General features: G+C 30.4%; 1 pseudogene across 1 annotated transcript; it reads left to right on the forward strand.

The window, feature by feature from the left end:
- Positions 1-13,699: 13,699 nt before the first annotated feature.
- On the forward strand, positions 13,700-16,745 carry LOC148200478 (QWRF motif-containing protein 3-like; annotated as a pseudogene). The gene is made up of 8 exons (XR_015785925.1): positions 13,700-13,770; positions 14,127-14,262; positions 14,431-14,550; positions 14,666-14,782; positions 14,868-14,952; positions 15,045-15,152; positions 15,285-15,746; positions 16,571-16,745. The product of XR_015785925.1 is annotated as a QWRF motif-containing protein 3-like (transcript).
- The last annotated feature ends 3,159 nt before the right edge of the window (positions 16,746-19,904 follow it).

The raw sequence follows: 19,904 nt of genomic DNA on the forward strand, positions 1-19,904 counted from the left end.
TAATTAAAATTATAGAAAACCATCAAAAAGGAACAAAGATGAGATTTTTCCGCAAGTTGAGGTTTTGTTTAGAGAGTTGTTCTTGCAAAGGTGGAGATTTTCTATGATTCTCATATCTATAAGAGAAAGAGGAGGGAAGAAATATGTCACTAGCGTCGGTGATGTTCCTAATCCCATAATCTACACTGTAAAGGCTCACCAAAAAAGTTGAAATGTGAACAGTGCTGGTGGTGGTTTGCAATGGTAGCGATTTGCAACGGTTGTAGAGAGTAGTGGAGATGATGGGTTGTAGTGGTGGCAGGAAGTAGCGGTTACCAAACTTTAGGGGTGGCAGTGCTGATGCATAGTAGTGTTTTTAGCATAAAGCTGAAGAGAAAATATTTTGATGATGTCTCAAAGTCAAGTCTCAAGTGCTCTTGTTGCAAGAAGATCTTCGTGAAAACTTGTTTTGTGTTAAAGCTTTTGTAATTTAGTAGATTTATTTATAGGATGTGATTTATCTTTGATTCTATGTATTGTTTGTCTTAAGTTGCATTGAAATACGTTTTGAATAAGAAAACCTCATTTTATACTCAAGATAAACGATTATCAAATTATAATAATCGATTATATGTAATCAATTATGACTTGCCATAATTGATTATCACGAGCAATTATGAGAATTTTTAAGTAAGTTTTTTACCGATGTACATTCATTAAATGCATAATCAATTACAATAAGTGGATAATTGATTATCAAACGTTAATGAGTTAACAACATATGTTTGGAGGTATCCTTGAGTGAGATCTCTATAAGGGGGTAACAACAGAGGTGTTTCTAACATTCAACTTGTTTATTTTCTTTGTTATTGTAACTGTTTGCTGGTTTGTGCTAGTGAAGCGTTAATTCTCGGTTGAGATTAACAACTGGATGTAGGATTTCTATGATCCGAATTAGGATACAAATTACCTGTGCAATTTTTTCGAATCCTTACTCTTTTAATTTGTTTAAATTGTTTTAAGGAATTTATATTTATGAGAAAATTATTAAAAGAACTATTTGCGATAAGAAACCAATTCACCCCCGTCTTGGTTTGTTGAATGTCTTAATCATTTCGATACACCGCTTTGACAATTGATATCATAGGTTGCTTTGATAGTAATTCAAAATGATGGGGCAACATCAAACCTTTGCTGAGGGTGCCTCTATCAATAGACCTCCATTGTTTACCGGAGAAAACTATGCTTTTTGGAAAGTGTGAATGCAAATTTTCATAGAATCTATTGATAATGAGATTTGGAAAACTGTCACAAATGGTCCTTTGGTTCCTATTGTTTTTATTAACAATTTGCAGGAATCCAAACCGCGAGAACAATGGAATGTTGATGATAGAAAAAGATCCCAACAAGATGTAAGGGCTCGTAACATAATATCATATGCCTTAACTGTTGATGAATTTTACAGGATCTCAACCTATAAGACTGCTCAAAAGATGTGGAAGATGTTGAGAGTCACCCATGAAGGAACTGATGATGCAAGGAGAGCCAGAAGAAATACTCTAATCCAAGAGTACGAGATGTTCCACATGAAGCAAGGAGAAACTATTCTAGATGTTCAGAAATGCTTCACACATATATTGAATCATCTTGTTGGGTTAGGTAAGTCATTTGATAATTATGAATTAAATATAAAAATTCTTAAGTCTTTGGACAAGACTTGGCAACCAAAGGTGATTGCCATCAGCGAGTCACAAAATCTCAACATTATGTCAATGGTTGCAATGTTTGGTAAGTTGAGAGAACATGAACTAGATCTTGGGAGATTGAACGAGGATAAAGAGAAAGGAAAGAAAAAAAGACTCTGGCGTTCAAATCTGAGATTGATAAAAGCAAACATCTTAATAAAGAAAAAGACTCTAAAGAAGATGAAGAAAATATGGATCTCTTCATTAAGAAATTTAACAAGTTCATGAAGTTCAAGGGCAAAAGAATATTTAAAAATAAGAAGAAGGAAAATAAGGAATCCTCGTTGTTATGGTTACGGAGAAAAAGGACACATAAAGACAGATTGTCCAAACCCAAATAAGGATGAAGAAAACAGGCCAAAAGAAAGTCTTTAAGAAAAATAAGGCATATATTGCTTGGGAAGAAGATAATGAATCAACAACAAGCTCAAGCGACTCTGATGAATAAGCCAACATATGTTTGATAGCTGATGACATCTTTGAAAATCAAGTAAGTTCCTCTAACGACTCTAAAGATTCAAATTATTGTGAGGGTGAATTACTTGACACATATAAAGAATTATTAATTGAATCAAAGAAATTAGATCATGTTCATAAGAAATTGAAGAAAGAATTTAAACAATTAAAATCAAATCATGAAAAAATTCTTGAAGAAAATAAAGATGTGAAAAATAAAATTTTATATTATGAGAAAGGTAAATATACTAAAAATGAAGAATATATTTCATGTTTAAATAAAAAGAAGTCTCTTGATAAACACAAACAACGGTGAAAGTAGTAATAATTCAAAAATCAAAATGGTTGTTAAACATGTTCCTAAAAATAATTATAATTACTACGATTATAATTATGGTAATAAAATTAAAAATGCTCCTAAATATAATTATAATTATAAAAATAAAATCAAATATGTTTCTAATTATAATCAAAATTATTATTATGATTATAATTATAAAAATAGAAATAAAAATAAATATAGAAGAACCCGTAGAGTTTGAATAGAGGAAGGAACTACTTATAGGAACCCACATGTTGTTACTTATTTCTATTGCATGAAAAATGGTCATACACCAAATATGTAAAATAAAACATTATGGTGTTCAAAATGGAATATATGCATGGATTCCTATTATAAAATAACTTGTCTCTAACTTTAAAGGATCCAAATAAGTATTTTTGGGTACCAAAATATTAATTTTCTATTTTGTAGGTTATTTGAAAATTAAGGAAGAAGCTTTTTGTGTGTGCACCAAAACTTGGTAAAGTATGGTTTATCTAATTAAGGGGGAGTTTTTAACATGACAAGAAATATTTGATAATTTTTTTAAAACTACTTCTCTTTCTTCCTTAAGGTTTCAAATTCAGGGACAATTTAATTTTGTTCAATACAGAGGAGTAGTTCTTTACACTCCTTTTATTTATTACTATGATTTCTCAATTTATTGTATTTACTATGTTTTGAGTTATGTCTCATGTTTTTCTTTAATAAAAATTATGACAATTATTATTTACTTGTTTTGCGTTTTTTTTGCTTATATTAAGGGGAGTTTTGTATTAAGTGGGAGAAATTATTTAATCATACATCACACCTTCTTAATAAGGATAAAAAAAAGGGGAGAAATATGTTTAAAGGTTTAATTATATTTATCTCTTGTCTACTAATCCCTTTCTTTAAGTTATGTATGAGTTACAGATTCGTACAGGTTACAAAAAACTTTGGTTAAACCCTTCAGAAGTCCTTATTTATGTGGGTTTTTCCCAGTTAGATCCTCGTCTTATTGGTTTCACCAATTTAGTCCTTTATAATGAAAATTTGACTTAATTGGGCCCTTGCCGTTAAATTGGCTTAACGATGTTAAGTTTTTGATGACTTGTGATGTTGATGTGGACAATTTTTGAAACGTGGCTTGCACAAACCCTTATACGTGGCATTTGACAACATTTAACATTTTAAAATTAGGGATTTCTGAATGTAAAATGTAATTAGGGTTTCTTGGTGAATTTTAAATGAACCCTAATTCCTAATCAAATGGGGCAAAGTTATGTCGTCAGCTATGCCGCGACGTCGTCACCATAATCTTGCCGCCAACCACTATGCTCATCTCGCCAAACCACCCAAAGCCACCACCTAACCTTAATCCATGCCACACTATCACATCAACACCATTGTTGTTCATCTTCACTGTCAATGTTGCCGCAGAGACCACCCAACAGCCTCCGAAATCGCCGCAACAGACCTCCATCGCAAACACCATCTTCCTTCAGCCTTCTTCAAGAACCTGCAAGGAGAGCCATAAACAGAAACGAAGTCTTGCATCACACAACCGCGATTTTCTTATGTCTTTCTTTCTGCTTTTCTTTCTCCTCAAGTTCAATTGATTGAGTTTCAGCTTGTGATGTTCTGTTTTACTTTTATGAATATACTATGTAGTACTTTGTTCGTATTTCAATCTTGTTAACTTCTCTTGGCCCTAAGTGAAATTTGGTTGTAGTAAGCTGAGTTGCAGTAAGCCTAAATCCTAATGTTCTGCATTTCATTCAACAAAGTTTAGATTTTTTAGAGTTTAACTGGCAATGATGATTAAAATTGGATTTACGACTGTCATTTACTTCCTTAGTAGTAGATTGATGAATTCTGGTTTTGGGTTTTGAGTAAGTTGTTTTCACTTTCCTTTCATTTTCAAAACAATGTTAAAATTGAAGAATGAGTAAAAAGATACAGGAGTAGGACATAAATCCCTAATTAAATTTCAATGAACCCTAATTCCTGATTACATTTTACACTCCAGAAATCCCTATTTTTAAAATGTTAAATGTTGTCAAATGCCACGTATAAGGGTCTCTGCAAGCCACGTTTCAAAAATTGTCCACGTCAACAACACAGGTCATCAACAACTTAACCCCGTTAAGCTAATTTAACGGTAGGGGCCCAATTGAGTCAAATTTTCATTATAAAGAACTAAATTGGCGAAACCAATAAGACGGGGATTTAACTGGGAAAAACCCACATAAATAAGGACTTCCTAAGGGGTTTAACCAAAAGCTTTAAATCAAAGTAAATCAAAGAGTTTTTTATCATCATAAACAATGGGAAGATTGTTAGCATAAAGCTGAAGAGAAAAATGTTTTGATGATGTCTCAAAGTCAAGTCTCAAGTGCTCTTGTTGCAAGAAGATCTTCGTGAAGACTTGTTTTTGTGTTAAATGTTTTGTAATTTAGTAGATGTATAGGATGTGGTTTATCTTTGATTCTATGTATTGTTTGCCTTAGGTTACGTTAAAATGCGTTTTGAAAAAGAAAACCTTATTTTATACTTAAGATAATCAATTATCAAATTATAATTATCAATTATCAGTAATCAATTATGACTTGCCATAATTGATTATCACGAGCAATTATGATAATTTTTAAGCAAGTTTTTTTTACCGTTGTGCATTCATTAAATGCATAATCAATTACCATAAGTGGATAATTGATTATTAGACGTTAATTAGTTGACAACAGATTTTTGGAGGTATCCTTGAGTGAGATCTCTATAAATTAGACTGAGACTCTCATTTTAAAGTACAAAATACAACATACGAAATAAATGTATTTTAGAAATTCTTATCCACAGTGTACGATGATAAGTGTTCTAGGGTTTATGTAACCCTTGTGCTATGGCTTTGAAAACTTGACGTGTTGGCATAGAGCGAGAACTTTCACTAGGAGTGTAATTGAATGTTGTTGCTGTTGTTGAGTTGAAAGCATGTCATCCTTTGTGAAGATTCAAAAGAGGTGTTAATCCTTTGTGAATATTCAAAGGAGGTGGTCATGCTTTCTGAAACATTCGGAGGAGGTGTTCATCCTTGTAGGTTGTAGGGAAAGTGAGTTTCATCTCTTGGGGTAACAAGAGATGTGTTCTAACCTTCAACTTGTTTATTTTCTTTGTGATTGTAACAGTTGAGATTAATAATTGGATGTAAGATCTTTATGATCCGAACTAGGATAAAAATTATATGTGCAATTTTCTCTCATCTTTACTCTTTTAATTTGTTTAAATTGTTTTAAGGAATTTATATTTACGAAAAAATTATTAAAAAAACGATTTGCAATAAGAAACCAATTCACCGCTTCTTGGTTTGTTGAACGCATTAATCATTTTGTTGCACCGCTTTGACAAGTGTGACGACAAGACTCTAAGAAGAAATGAACATGAAAAATGAATAGGAAATTTGCACTGAAATTTGCCATATTTATTGACATTGGTCGTGAAATTTGGATGAAAAATTTGTTGCTCTTTTTATTGACGAATTTATCAACAGTTTTTTCTGTTAGTAATGCATGTTTCATTTATCGACGAACTTTTTGTCCATAATACATATCTCATTTACTGACGATAAAATATGTCGGTAATACATTTTCATTTACGGACATATTTTTCTGTTGATAATGAATCCGACGATAACTAAAAATTCAAAATATATTGATAAAATCTATTGGTAATTTAAATTTATCAACGAATTTATTTCTGTTGGTAATTTCATGAAATTTTTAGGAGTGTGAGAAGTTTTAAGCGATACTCCTAGTTGACATTAATCAACAAGAACTAAACTTGAAATAAGAAGTGAAAACTGCTCATGGAAAAAAAACTTAATTCCACATACCAAAACATTTTGATTCCACTAAGAAATCATATAAATAATTTTAATATCTCAAACATGACAAACAACAACATTGTAAAAAAAATGTCTTACAACCAATTGAATCGTGAAAGAAACGTCTAACAACCAATTGAATCCTATGGAGATTATGAAGAACTTGTAGAAAGATATGAAAAAGATGCAACACAAATATAAGGAATAACTGAAAAGCCTGCATGCTGTAAATACAGCAAGGTGCCAAGGCATCTTTTGAATCCATGAACTAACATTTATGTGTACTTGACATTGATGCCACCAACACTCCAACACACTTGTAACGGTAAAACCCTGGGTCAACATCAAAACATATTTTCTTATAAATTGGGAGTTTCTACCCTTCTTATTGATGAGTTTGCTCCCAGCTGGTGACTGATATACAACAGCAGATGGATGAAGGAATTGTGAGCAGAAGTGAAATGTGTTCGCTGGATTCAATTGGCAGCGGAAGAAATGTTGTTCAGTGACGTTGATGATGGAGGAAGAGCTCTATGGTGAGTGAATTCTCTAGCTCAGACGACCTTTACTGGAAGGAAGCTAGATGGAGAAGGAAAGCTCAATAAGAGGTGACTTTTGGCAGAGTTCTGGTTGCTGGAAAATGCATCAGCAGAGTAAAACTCAATGTCTTCAAAAGTGTCTTTACAAGGGTAGCTACCATGAATTTATATGTGATCCATGGAGCTTGCAGCGAGGCAATGACCCATGTGTAAAATGTGAAAGACTTATGAAAAATGTGCTAAAAACTAAAGCAGCACGTGAGCTGGTGGTGTTGAGGGACGGAGGTGCTGCCATGGTGTGCTTAGCAAAGAGTGGTGGTGCAGCTAGCAACTTTAACCATCAACTGGACAGTTTTACCCCTTCTCTGGTTGTCTTCAAATTCCACTTAAATTGAAGGAAAAGAACGTGTCCTGTCATGTCCATATCTTCAAGCTCTTCTTGAATTCTTCTCGCCATACTTCTAGTAATGGGTCCATGCCCTAAGTCATCATCTCCTTTCCCTTGAAGATGATTTGTCCTCAAATCTGTTGGTTTGTCTTTGTGAGGACTTATTTTTGTAGGCTTCACAAAGGTTCCTCCTGGGTCAAATATCCATCTGCAATAAGCATCAAACTTACTCAGAATTTTGACAAAATTACAACAAATGCACATGACTGGACATGACTGAATAAGATTGCAAAATTAAAATACTCAAGACAAAGATTGAACCGATTAAAATGATGGAAATAAATCAAGTAAAAGCTGGAACAAAGAAACGATGTAATGAAAACTACTGGAATTGGAGAAAGTAATGAAACAGTGCACACAGAGGCAAAAACACGAAGGAAAATGTATTGACAGTGTAGAATGAAGGAAAATTTTACTCAGCTGGGAGCGTGATGCAGAACCTAGGCTCTGATACCACTTGATGAGTTTGCTCCCAGCTGGTGACTGATATACAGCAGTAGATGGATGAAGGAATTGTGAGCAGAAGTGAAATATGTTCGCTGGATTCAATTGGCAGCGGAAGAAATGTTGTTCAGTGACGTTGATGATGGAGGAAGAGCTCTATGGTGAGTGGATTCTCTAGCTCAGACGGCCTTTACTGGAAGGAAGCTAGATGGAGAAGGAAAACTCAATAAGAGGTGACTTTTGGCAGAGTTCTGGTTGCTGGAAAATGCATCAGCAGAGTAAAACTCAATGTCTTCAAAAGTGTCTTTACAAGGGTAGCTACCATGAATTTATATGTGATCCATGGAGCTTGCAGCGAGGCAATGACCCATGTGTAAAATGTGAAAGACTTATGAAAAATGTGATAAAAACTAAAGCAGCACGTGAGCTGGTGGTGTTGAGGGACGGAGGTGCTGCCATGGTGTGCTTAGCAAAGAGTGGTGGTGCAGCTAACAATTTTAACCATCAACTGGACAGTTTTACCCCTTCTCTGGTTGTCTTCAAATTCCACTTAAATTGAAGGAAAAGAACGTGTCTTGTGGTGTCCATATCTTCAAGCTCTTCTTGAATTTTTCTCGCCATACTTCTAGTAATGGGTCCATGCCCTAAGTCATCACTTATTCTTCTATTATGTATCTCTTTATGTACATTTTACCTTGTAAGGCCTATTTTGTGAGAATTGTAACATTTAGATCCTTTATCTACTTTATCATCAAATAAATCTTTTGACTTTTTTCCATTCACCTCCTTATTTTTCTAGTTTTTTTACTTCAAAAATTCAAACTCAATCCATTATCATGTTCGTTAAAATTTTAAAGCTTTTTCTGTTTTTCCTAAAAAAAAAAAAGCCTATGTAAAATGCTCAAAAATAGTAAAATTTTATTTCATCTTCAAAATTCACTTCAATGCTCTCCAAATCATCCAAAATTTTGTAAAATCTACTAGTTACTTCATATTTTTTAATCTAATGCTCCTTAGGACAAAATCTGTGACAAAAATCTTGGGATATATAAAATAACTTAAATTCGATCTACATTAATGCTAATTCTCTCCTTCACAACTTTCTTGAATATGATATCCCAAAGACACAAAATTATAATGCTTTTAGTTGTATTGATCTTATCAATCTTCTGCTTTTAACAATATTGATATGTTCGTCTCACCATTTATTCCATCAACACATATCAAGATAACTTTCATATAATTTGAAATCATTTTCACACAAAAAAATAATAAAAATCTCAATACGTTTCAATATCAAACTTGACAACCATAATTTTAAATTTTACTGTTCTCGACTTTCTTCCTCGTTATTTGATCTTCTTGACATACAAGAAGCTAACTTTGTTGAATTTGTTTTCATTACATTCTCACAAATAACATCAATTGTTAAATTTATTCAATAATAACAAGAAAAATACGAAAATAAAAATAAAAATAAATGTATATCATGACATAAAGTTTTAATATGAACAAATCTATATTCAACGTATATCCCAATTAATTCATGTCAGACGTAGGTGTCATAAAATATTCCATATATATCATAAATAAATATTTATGAAAATTTATAAAAGTAATTAAAAGAAAAAAGTTATGCAAGTTTATAAAACTAAAATAGACTAACAGGAAATATAAAAGTTAGTTAAATCAAAACATATGCAAATCATAACATAAAATTCTACATATGCAAATCTTCTATGTTGTTCACCAAAATATTTAACCACTAAACCATTCATGATTTGGAGGGAATACATTCCAGCTAGTAAGAAAACTTTCCTCCCATTCCATACATGTAAGTAGGGGTGGGCAAAGTATACTGAACTGCATTGTATTATAAAGATTTGTAATTAACTATAAAATGGTTCGCCTGAACTGAACTGAACCAAAAAACAGTTCGGACAAACTGCACTGAACTAATTTTTAGTTCAGTTAGTTCAGTTATAGTACAGTAAACTGTTACAATATTTCAAATCAGTCCCTTTTTCATCAATCAGTGATTTCAATCAAGGTTGGAAATATGTTACAGGTTTAGCAGTTTTGGCTTCTGACTGTTCATCTTATATTGAACCGCCAATATTGACTACTTACTTTATTTTCTACAATTTGACGTCTGATCCATTGTCATTTTCTCTTTCCAAAGGCTTCTATTGTACATTGATTTTTATTCTAGAATTTTCATCATCCGCTTTTATCCATAATTAAGCACTACTGCCAGATAGTTTATTAAAGGCCATCATTAAAGGATTACTGTTATATTGAATGTTTGATTATCTAGAAAATAAGACTGGCAGTGGATAAACATAACTCAATAAACATCAGCATATAGAATGGCAGCAATTTTCACAGTGAAAATAATTCTATATTGTTATCTCCCTTGGATATCAGTAAGAGTTACATGGTTGTTGGAGTTACAATTATTTTCTTGAGAAGAAGACTCTATACTTGATGAACTAGTTGGAGTTACAATTATGGTGGGCAACGCCGCATCAGCTAAGGGAGGGTCACATTTCAGAAATAGTTGGAAATGAGAGAGGGATAGAAAAGCACAGTACAGTTCTCCTACAGTTAACTGAACTAAAAATGTGATAAGTTCAGTTTTAAAAACTAAACTATAAAACAATATATTTAACTTTTTAGTAAAAATGGATTAGTTTTTTTTAGGATTATAAAGTACAGTTAACTATAGTTCAGTACAAATTAGTTTTTTTTGCCCAACCCTACATGTAAGGCAAACAAACTTTCATTTATTCGTCAAAGTGAAACCCGTCGTTCCCATTAAATCAACATGAAAATGGAAACACGAAGTTATCACTCCCATCCATCTAAACACAAAACTCATTCAAATATTACGACAAGTTTCATGCCCACATCAATCAGCCTCACGTTCTGTTGCTCCCAAACTTGGTCACCTTGAGAACTGTGACGGTGAGGACGCCGTGCTCGAGCTTGTAGGCGGAACCGTCGTAGGAAGGTGGTGCAGTTCCTCTCACTGCGATGCCACACTTGTTGTTTTGGTCCGCCTTCTCCTTCGTCCTCTGGCCGGTCATCTGCAGGATCTACTCTTCTCCACTTCCACCTTGAGGTTCTATTTCTTCACCCCTACCATGGTGATGACCCACAACTCGCTCAGCTTGCACAAAAGGGACCTCGCGAATCGGAATCCGCGAGACACCAACGCACACATCCCTATCACGCACGCCATAACTGCTGTCTCCTTTTCCTTACCCTTCATTTTTATGCTCTTGCCACAGTATTTCGAAGTGGTGACTTTTATGCTCTTATCCACTAAAGGGTTAACCTCTTAGGCTTTGTTCAATTTAGGGTAGAGTAATTGAATGAATTTGAGAGGATTTAAAGATAAACTTTTTGTTGTTTATTTGAGTGAATTTAGAGGTAAGTGAGAGTGGATTTGTAAGTAAATTTTTTTAATTTATCACATCAATTAAATTCTACACTAATTCTCACAAACTTCACTTCCAAATCCACTCTCACTTACCTCCAATTCCACTCAAATAAACAACAAAAAATTTACTTTCAAATCCTCTTAAATTCATTCAATCACTCTTCCCAAATCCATTCAAATGAACAAAGTGTTAGCGAACTCGAATCTATTCAAATCAATGACTCGCTAAAGTTCCGTTTTCATAATCGGTCACCTACCAATATAAACAAATATGTGAAAGTCTTGTTAATTGGAGAATACAAAACTTTGTAATAGAACACCAAGAAAGATCAAAAGCCTTGAAAACCGAAAACTTCACCATTTATAAAACAATTCTTGAATAATAATTAATTTTTAAAAATAAAAATGTTATTTACTATAATAAATAATTTAGATACTGATGTATAAACTTAAACTTTTTTTATATCTAAATAGTCACTATATAATACATATCTAAAAATATATTGACAATATAGACTGATATATAATTAACCTGAGTCTTTAATCATGTCTTTACTTTTGTGCAAAATGAGATTTAGTTAAGATAAAGGCTAAAACATTAGCATAATATTAGATGAAGTTAACCAAGTAATTAGATACATGAATGACATCTATTATAAAGCTCATAAACATAGGGAAATGTTTTTTTAACAATTTTTTCTGATAACATTTTAACAATATACACGTGGTGACTTGTGATTGGTTCATTTTAAATATTTTTTTTTAAAAATAAATTCAATCGGACCAATAGAATAATGACATGTGTCCGTTGTAAAAAAAAATTATTATAAAAAAGTTGTTAACATATCAAGGTCCTAAACACAATATAAATAACACAATAAATAAAGTAAATTAATTATATTTCATTATTATTGGCTTTAGTGTTATCTAACAAGTTGACTTAAACGTGTTAGAGTATCTCTTAATTTCTTTAATAGTCAAAATCTTGATAGCTAATTTTGAAATTAATTGAAAATATAATTCACAAACCAATTATAATTTTTTATTCATAAAAGATTATTTTAGATACTAAAATTTTAAGTTTATAAATTGATATTTAAATTAATTATTATAATAAGTGTTTCAGATGTGAGGTTAATGTCAACTGTTCAGTCTTTTATGTGTCATCCAAAGTTTGAGTTTTGTTCGGTAAGAGTCTCTTATGTGTCCAAACTGCTTGGATGATATCTGCCAAAGATACTTTGATATCAAAGTCAAATAAATTTGAGTAAAATGGTTTAAAGTTGATCTATTTGGTCTTGTTCAAATTGTTTAGTCTAATGAATTGTCGTTCAATCTATCGGATAAACAGACTTAATGACTTGTCGTATAATTGATTAATCATCGTAATTTGTCACTGACTTGATGATTAACTGTCAAAGTTATAGTTGATCCAACAGTTACACAATAATTTTCATCTATGTAATTGATTGTTATTTAACTTTTTTTATAGTGTACTAAGAAATATCAAGATACAGTTTCGGTATTAAACTAGGATAATGATACTTTGACAATATTTTAACACCATCTACATGTCATTCTGTGATTGATGCATGTTGATGTTTATGATTATTATTATTGATTGTGGAGTAATTTTGAACCAATCATATAATGACACGTAAATAATATTAAAATGTTGTCAAAAACTATTATCATAGTATCATTATCCCTTAAACTATAGCATGCACCTAATCTTGAACTAGAGAATTGGCAATGTCATCACAGTTATTGTGACGAAAAGCGATGTTTCAGTTGTTGTTGTTGTAAGGGCCCACAATTTAGATGAGAGCAACAAAGAGGAATGGTCTTGCCCATTCATCTTCTATCCCAAAAAATGAAGAAGAGACAACATAGATAGATATAATAACCAATAAATCATTTTAATTTTTGAATTTGTTATAAGTAAGAACTAGTTTTTACTATTAATAGTGCAGCTTTCAAATCATATACACTGTTAATTAATTTGGTTTTTAGCACTAGAAAAACTAACACTACAAAAGAAAATCATTATCTACAATAAAAATATATAAATTACTTACAAAATTCGTAAGTAATACAGTGAAAAAAAATTTATAAATAAATTAACCGTAACAAATATTACCTACCACTACAAAAATAATATTTTATAGGAGGGATTTATTACCAGGGGATTTTGAAACCTCCGAAACACTTGGCGGTTTTTTTTTTAAAACTTTTGGAATTTTCGCGGTTCGTTAAAACCACAGATAAATTATTTTTTTTATTCAAAAACTTTTTAAGTGAAAATACGTTTTCATTTTTCCTCTTTACACCGTGCTAATATTTTTTCATTTTCCCTCTTTACACCGCGCTGTAAACCTCTAACGCTTCATCTTCTTTCTTTTATGACCCTCTAACCAACAGAGAAGCCAGCCATCGCACATCTCCTCCTGGAATCACTGTCGATGAGCATGGTGTCCGGCGACGGAACTGGTGCGGCCAACTCTACTCCTCTCTCCTTCTTCGCTCGTGAAAAGTCAGGGCCTTTCTTCATCTCCATCCACGACCGGTCTTGTCTTCATTCTCCAAAAATTCTTATTCTTGTTTAGTTTAGTAATATTTTTAAAAATAACAGTGACGGTCTTGCTACAAAGTGGGGAAGCAATGAAAGCTGTAAGCAAAGCAAAGAGTGAATCTGAACATGTAGGGAGAACGAGCTAGGGTTTGGTTTCACGTTTCTTCTTCCTCTTTTTGTAGGAGCACTCGCTCGCGCACAATAATAGAGACGATTCACACTTTCACATCGGTGAAGCAGCCTTGGAAGAAATAGATTGTTGCTTCTTGAGATCGGTTGTGCCAGATTCCGCACGCGAGGTGATAAAACTGTGTGCGTTGGATCTTGGTTAGGGTTGAGCAAGATATTGTTGTTATTCATCAACTACGTTTGTTTGATAATCGTTTCATCTAATGGCGGTTTGCAAATGCAAGAGCTTGTGCTGTGAATCACACCATTTTCCTTCAAGTTTGGGTAATGATTATACTTTCGAAAAAAGATAAGCTATTATTCCTTCAGATTTGGGCCTAACCAAAATCCGCTACTGATATGAAATCATATGACATGTAAGATCGTTGTGAGTGGTTTTATATTTAATTTCCAATGAGATTAACAATTTTTTTTGAATTGTTTTGTGTTCAGGGAAATTTCATATGTGCTTTGAATACTCAAGCCAAACTGCGATATTCAATGGTACTAACGAGGATAGAAATTGAGAGAGAGAAGCTTGAGATGAAACTGGATGGTATACTGCAATCTCAAGTGAGTTTATAGTGTATGTGTATCTCATTTAGTTATGATTGAATTGGCATTATGCCATTGTTGTTGTTTTAGAGATTCAATTCTCTCATCGTTGGTGTGTGATATGTGTTGGTAGATGAAGCTATTGAAAACATGGAGAAGTATGAAAAGGCAATATGTAGTTGCAATCACCTTATTGCAAGAATGTTTGTATTTTGTTGCATGCAGAGTTCATCTTTTGGAAGGTGCTCAGGTGAGTCCAGTTAAAGACATTCAAGTCTTACCTTAGTATAAAAAAATTTGCATTTATAGAATTTGTATTATGCTGTTGTTTACAGGTGGATTTGAAATTAGCATCAGTTTCTCAGTGCATTGAAGCTAACAGATTCCATGAACTCTTCATTATCAGCTTTTTTACCCTTGGTATGTTTGATAACAGTGTATTAATATTAGTCTTGTTATTATCTGGTGAGGACTTAAAATTAAAAATAGAGTTAAAATTTGTTGATGATCAGGCTGACGAGATTGCTGGATTGCTATCAGAATTAGCAGAAGTTGTTGTACAGGAGAAGTTTCTCTTACAGGAATTCAATGATATGTTCCATACCATGTGTCTCCTGCAGGTAACTAAATGTTCTTTTAACTATTCCTTTAATGATGTTTTTATTACCTTATCAATTTATTTTGACATAATATATATATTTTTACATTTTTTTATTGATTTTCATTATGGGTTGACAACTTGAAGAAAGCAGCCTGAGGTGCAGTCTTATTCAACTTAATTCTTGAAAAGGAAAATGTTAAAGCTGCAAATATTATGAGAGAAGAATTGAAAGGTATTGACGTAAATACTAGATAGCAAAATTAAGAATTACCTAATTTCTACATGTAAACTATAAACTGCAAACAAAATTGAATAGGAAAGAAGCCCTTGTATATAAAGTATGCTAAAACAGCATCATCTGTTCATAGAATCTCTTATGTTATACATCATGTCATAATATTTTATTAGATTAATTTTTTTTTTCTAAATTTTAATGTAAAATTCAAATTTGTCTTTATTTTAAATTTTAAATTCTGGTTGGGGGCTTGTGTGCATCATTTTTCAAGCTTCAATATCAATACTCTCATGTGTTTCTCACCCTCAGGTTAATGGTTCTGATGGGGTTTGGGTAACTGGGGAATTCTCACAGGTTTCTGAAATGAACCATCTCATGGTAAGTGACAACATGAGATATGCAATTTTGATGTAGTAAATATTGTGAATACCAATTGTTGTTGCCCCTGCTTTCCAAGGACAACATCACATACCTCTCTCTCTTTCTTGCCATCATTCTTCTTTTCTCTTTTCTTCTGTTCACAGTTTGGATCATATATGTAATACACTAGGTGATTTAATGGATCAGCCAGAGTTATGACCTACTTTTGGTGTTAATCAATGTTTCATTTGCTTTTCATCGTTTCCCCATTGCTAATAGTACATATGGCTGTAAAAAGTTGATACCTTTTCTCCATTTTTTGTTTCTGTCTCTCTTAACTATGCTTAAAATAAGAACAAGAAAGGTGGTTTGTTTTGTCAGCATAGAACATATGACTAGGTTCATGTCCTGCAAAGAACGAGAAAATATCGTAAGAGTTTAGCTTTAAACAGTTGATGCCTTTTCCCTTTTGGCATGATCAAATGTTGATGTAAAAAGCACACAACACACTTTGTGTTGAGGTAGCTAATTTCTGTTTTACTGATATAGTTAATTTGGTCACTGTACTTTGTAATGGAAGCAAATGCTAATTTCTATTATTTGCTTAAATTGCCTTTAGAGAAGTCTGACCTAGTTCCAATAGCTATTAAGGTAACATAACTTCTTGATTGATTACTTAAAACAATAATTAATTGGCTACAATTAACCTTTTGTTTTCATCGATATACTTGGATTTAGTTTCTATTATATCATATTTTAATATTTTTCAACCATCAATAGTTCTTAAATTCGTCTAATAATTTTTTAAAATATTATTAATTAATTATTGTTTTATATTGTAGGTATTTGAAAAAGGAAGCATATCAAATGATGGATAAAATGAAAAAGTACCAAATGATGGATAAAATGAAGAAGTACAAAACTATAATTATTATTCATAACATGTTAATTTTAATTTTTAAGAAACATTAATTGTATTTTTAGTGTTTACAATTTATATAATAATATTTTGGTTTATATTTAATGTTTACATTTAATTTTGGTTTCATATTATTTAATTTTGGTTTATTAATGATAATCAAGTCATTTGAATAATAAAAAAAATTAAATTATTTACATTTCTGGCGGTTTTGGAAAACCCTCAAAAGTACCGGCGGTTTTCATAAACCCTCACAAATTACAGGCGGTTTTGCTTAACCCTGGTTATTTCCGGCGGTTTTAGTAAAACCCTCACTATTATCGACGGTTTTTCAAAACCTCCGCTAATTGTGACGGTTTTTAAAAAAACCACCGGTAATTACTTAGCGACGCAGGTTTTTCCATCGGTTTTACTAACCGCGAGTAACATATTTTTTGAGGGTTAAAACTGCCGGAAACGAGAAAAATAACTCCGATAATAACTTTACTTGATTATAATCTACCCATAGATAATTTATTTAACATAAATTTAATATAATTAAATTTATGTCAAATAATACAAAAACTATAAATTATCATTAAAATTAATTTTTAAAATTATAATTATAAGATAAATTGATCTCTATGTGTAAGTATTTATTTTAATTAGACAAATCTCTTTTGTTAAGAGTTATTTCACCTTAGGATAAAAATGATTGAATTATGAAAGTTATAAGATATAGAGTACTCATACTTTCAATTAAGGATATCATAGTCACGAATCATTATAATTGAAAATAAAATTAATTAAAAAATTTTAATTTTAAGTATTATTCTATTTATTTATTTATTAAATTTCGAAAAATAAGTTTATTCATAAAGTACATTTTTTAAGAACTTTTTATCTTTTATAATTTTGAATCACTGATTTGTTTGATTATTACAATTGATGATTTCCTCTTCAAATATCTCATGATAATATTAAAAATATTAAATTTTGTTTATAGAGACTCACGTCTAAGTAGATATTTTTTATAAACAGACTGAAAATCAGTTAGTATCAATACTTTAATAAAGTACATGTTTAGCATTCGTGTAGATATTTTTTATAAACAGACTGAAAATCAGTTAGTATCAATACTTTAATAAAGTACATGTTTAGCATTCGTGTAGATATTTTTTATAAACAGACTGAAAATCAGTTAGTATCAATACTTTAATAAAGTACATGTTTAGCATTCGTGTAATTATGCACCGGTTTCCCGTCGTATCTGCATGATGGTGGCTTTGTGGAGGACACGTAAGCAAGGGTGCTACGTGCTGGAATTTTCCTACTATTGTTTGCAGGTTGGCAAACATTTTCTTGTTACCAGAAATTGCATGTGGATTCTTCTTTTAACATGCTTTTAAATAACTCAACCTTATCACACGAAATTAAAATTTATCTATATATAAAATTTTGGTGTACTTTATATTCTGAATTTTAAAAATAATAAATATAATTGTTTAAAAAAAAGTAACCTAGGTTACAAGAATTACATTCCTTTTATTTTAAAATTTAAAGATGAAAATATATTAAAGTTTAATTAATTTTAATTTTATATCAAAATTCAGAAATTAAAATCATATTTAATTTTACAAAAAAGTATACAAATGAAAAATATATAATGAAAAGAAATGTTAAATAAAAGGGATGATCTAAATGAAATAGAGTATAGCGATTGTGAAAGGATAAATACTTTTTTTATATCATTAAATTTATGGTAAATAAATATTTATATTAAAATAAATTATATTTTGTTTAGAATTTTCAAATTATACTAGTAGTTTTTAACAGCACAAATGTGTACTGTAAAAATTCTAAATTGTTTTATGATAGTGTTAAACAAGCAAGTTAATAGAATAACCATTCTTAACTTTAAGAAAATTAGTCTGTACTTAAAGGAGATTCAACTGAATAAAACGTAAGACAATCATTGGTATAATTTAGCTTTTATTTTAACATATAACTATATTATATTTCAAATTATTTATAAATAAATAAATTTTTGTTTCTAATTATCCATCCCATTATATAAAAAATATTTTCTTTTTTCTCAAGTAACTGTTTTTTAAAATTAAAATAATTAATTTATCAATTGACCGTGTTCAAAATTTAACTATTTTTTAAATTTTTAGAAATTTAAGTACATTTTAAAATGATTAAATATATTTTTAATTTTTAGTAAAAATTGAAACTAGTTAAAATTTTGGATCAATTTAATTTTCATCTTTAGAACGGTATAGATTTAGTTATTTTAATAAAATTTTATTAACTTATTTGATGTTTCAAATACATTTTCAATTAACATTGAAGTGAAAATTTGTCAAACAATCTAAACAACTCAAATCTAACAAAAATTAGTTAAAAAAACTAAATCCATGTATTTTTAAATTTGAACTAATTGAGTTAAAGTTTTGAAGAAATACCTATTTTCAATTTTCAATGATAGTTAAGAAAAAAAAATATATTTAACCCTTTTAAAATTAAAATAAATATTTGTAAAAAAATTACCTATAAAATAAATGAAAATTATCCTTTATTATAAAAACTATTTATATTTACTTTTATGATTATAATCGTATTCTTTTTTTTTTTGATATGTTGATGTGGCTATTTCCTTACAAATATATAATAATATATATAATATATATGATAATTATACTAAAGAAGCTTATGTTATGTGAGAAAATAATACTCAAATTATTCTTAAAGTAGTTTATTTCTCAAAATTTTATAACAATTTTTTTAAAAATTATATTTAAAAAGATAAATTTGTTAAGGAATATCAATAAACTATAAAAAAATGTATATCAAATTATCAAATATTATATTATTAACACGTGGGTCATATACTTTATTATATAAATTCATAAGTTTTATTTGTAAATTATATTCACTAGATATATTTTGAAAATTACAAATAATATATTTTCCTAAAACAATATTATTTTCTTTCCAATTTCAATGCTATAAAAAGTGTTAAAATTATTTTCATTAATTATATTTGAAATCAAATGATTAATTAATCTATATTATCAATCCTTTTATCTTAGATGCTACAATTTAGACACTACATTTTTTATAATGTTAATTCATTCGTTCAAAATAAAAAATAATAATTTATATTACTAACTCTTAATTATTAAAGTTGACTCAATTTTATTATTTTTTTCTACTCATTCGACGTACTCACATCATCTATGTATAGGAATATCTTCCATTTGTAAATATATACT

This window comes from Vigna umbellata, chromosome 4, assembly GCF_029865625.1.
Source record: "Vigna umbellata cultivar VRB3 chromosome 4, Vumbellata_1.0, whole genome shotgun sequence".
Taxonomy (NCBI): Eukaryota; Viridiplantae; Streptophyta; class Magnoliopsida; order Fabales; family Fabaceae; genus Vigna; species Vigna umbellata.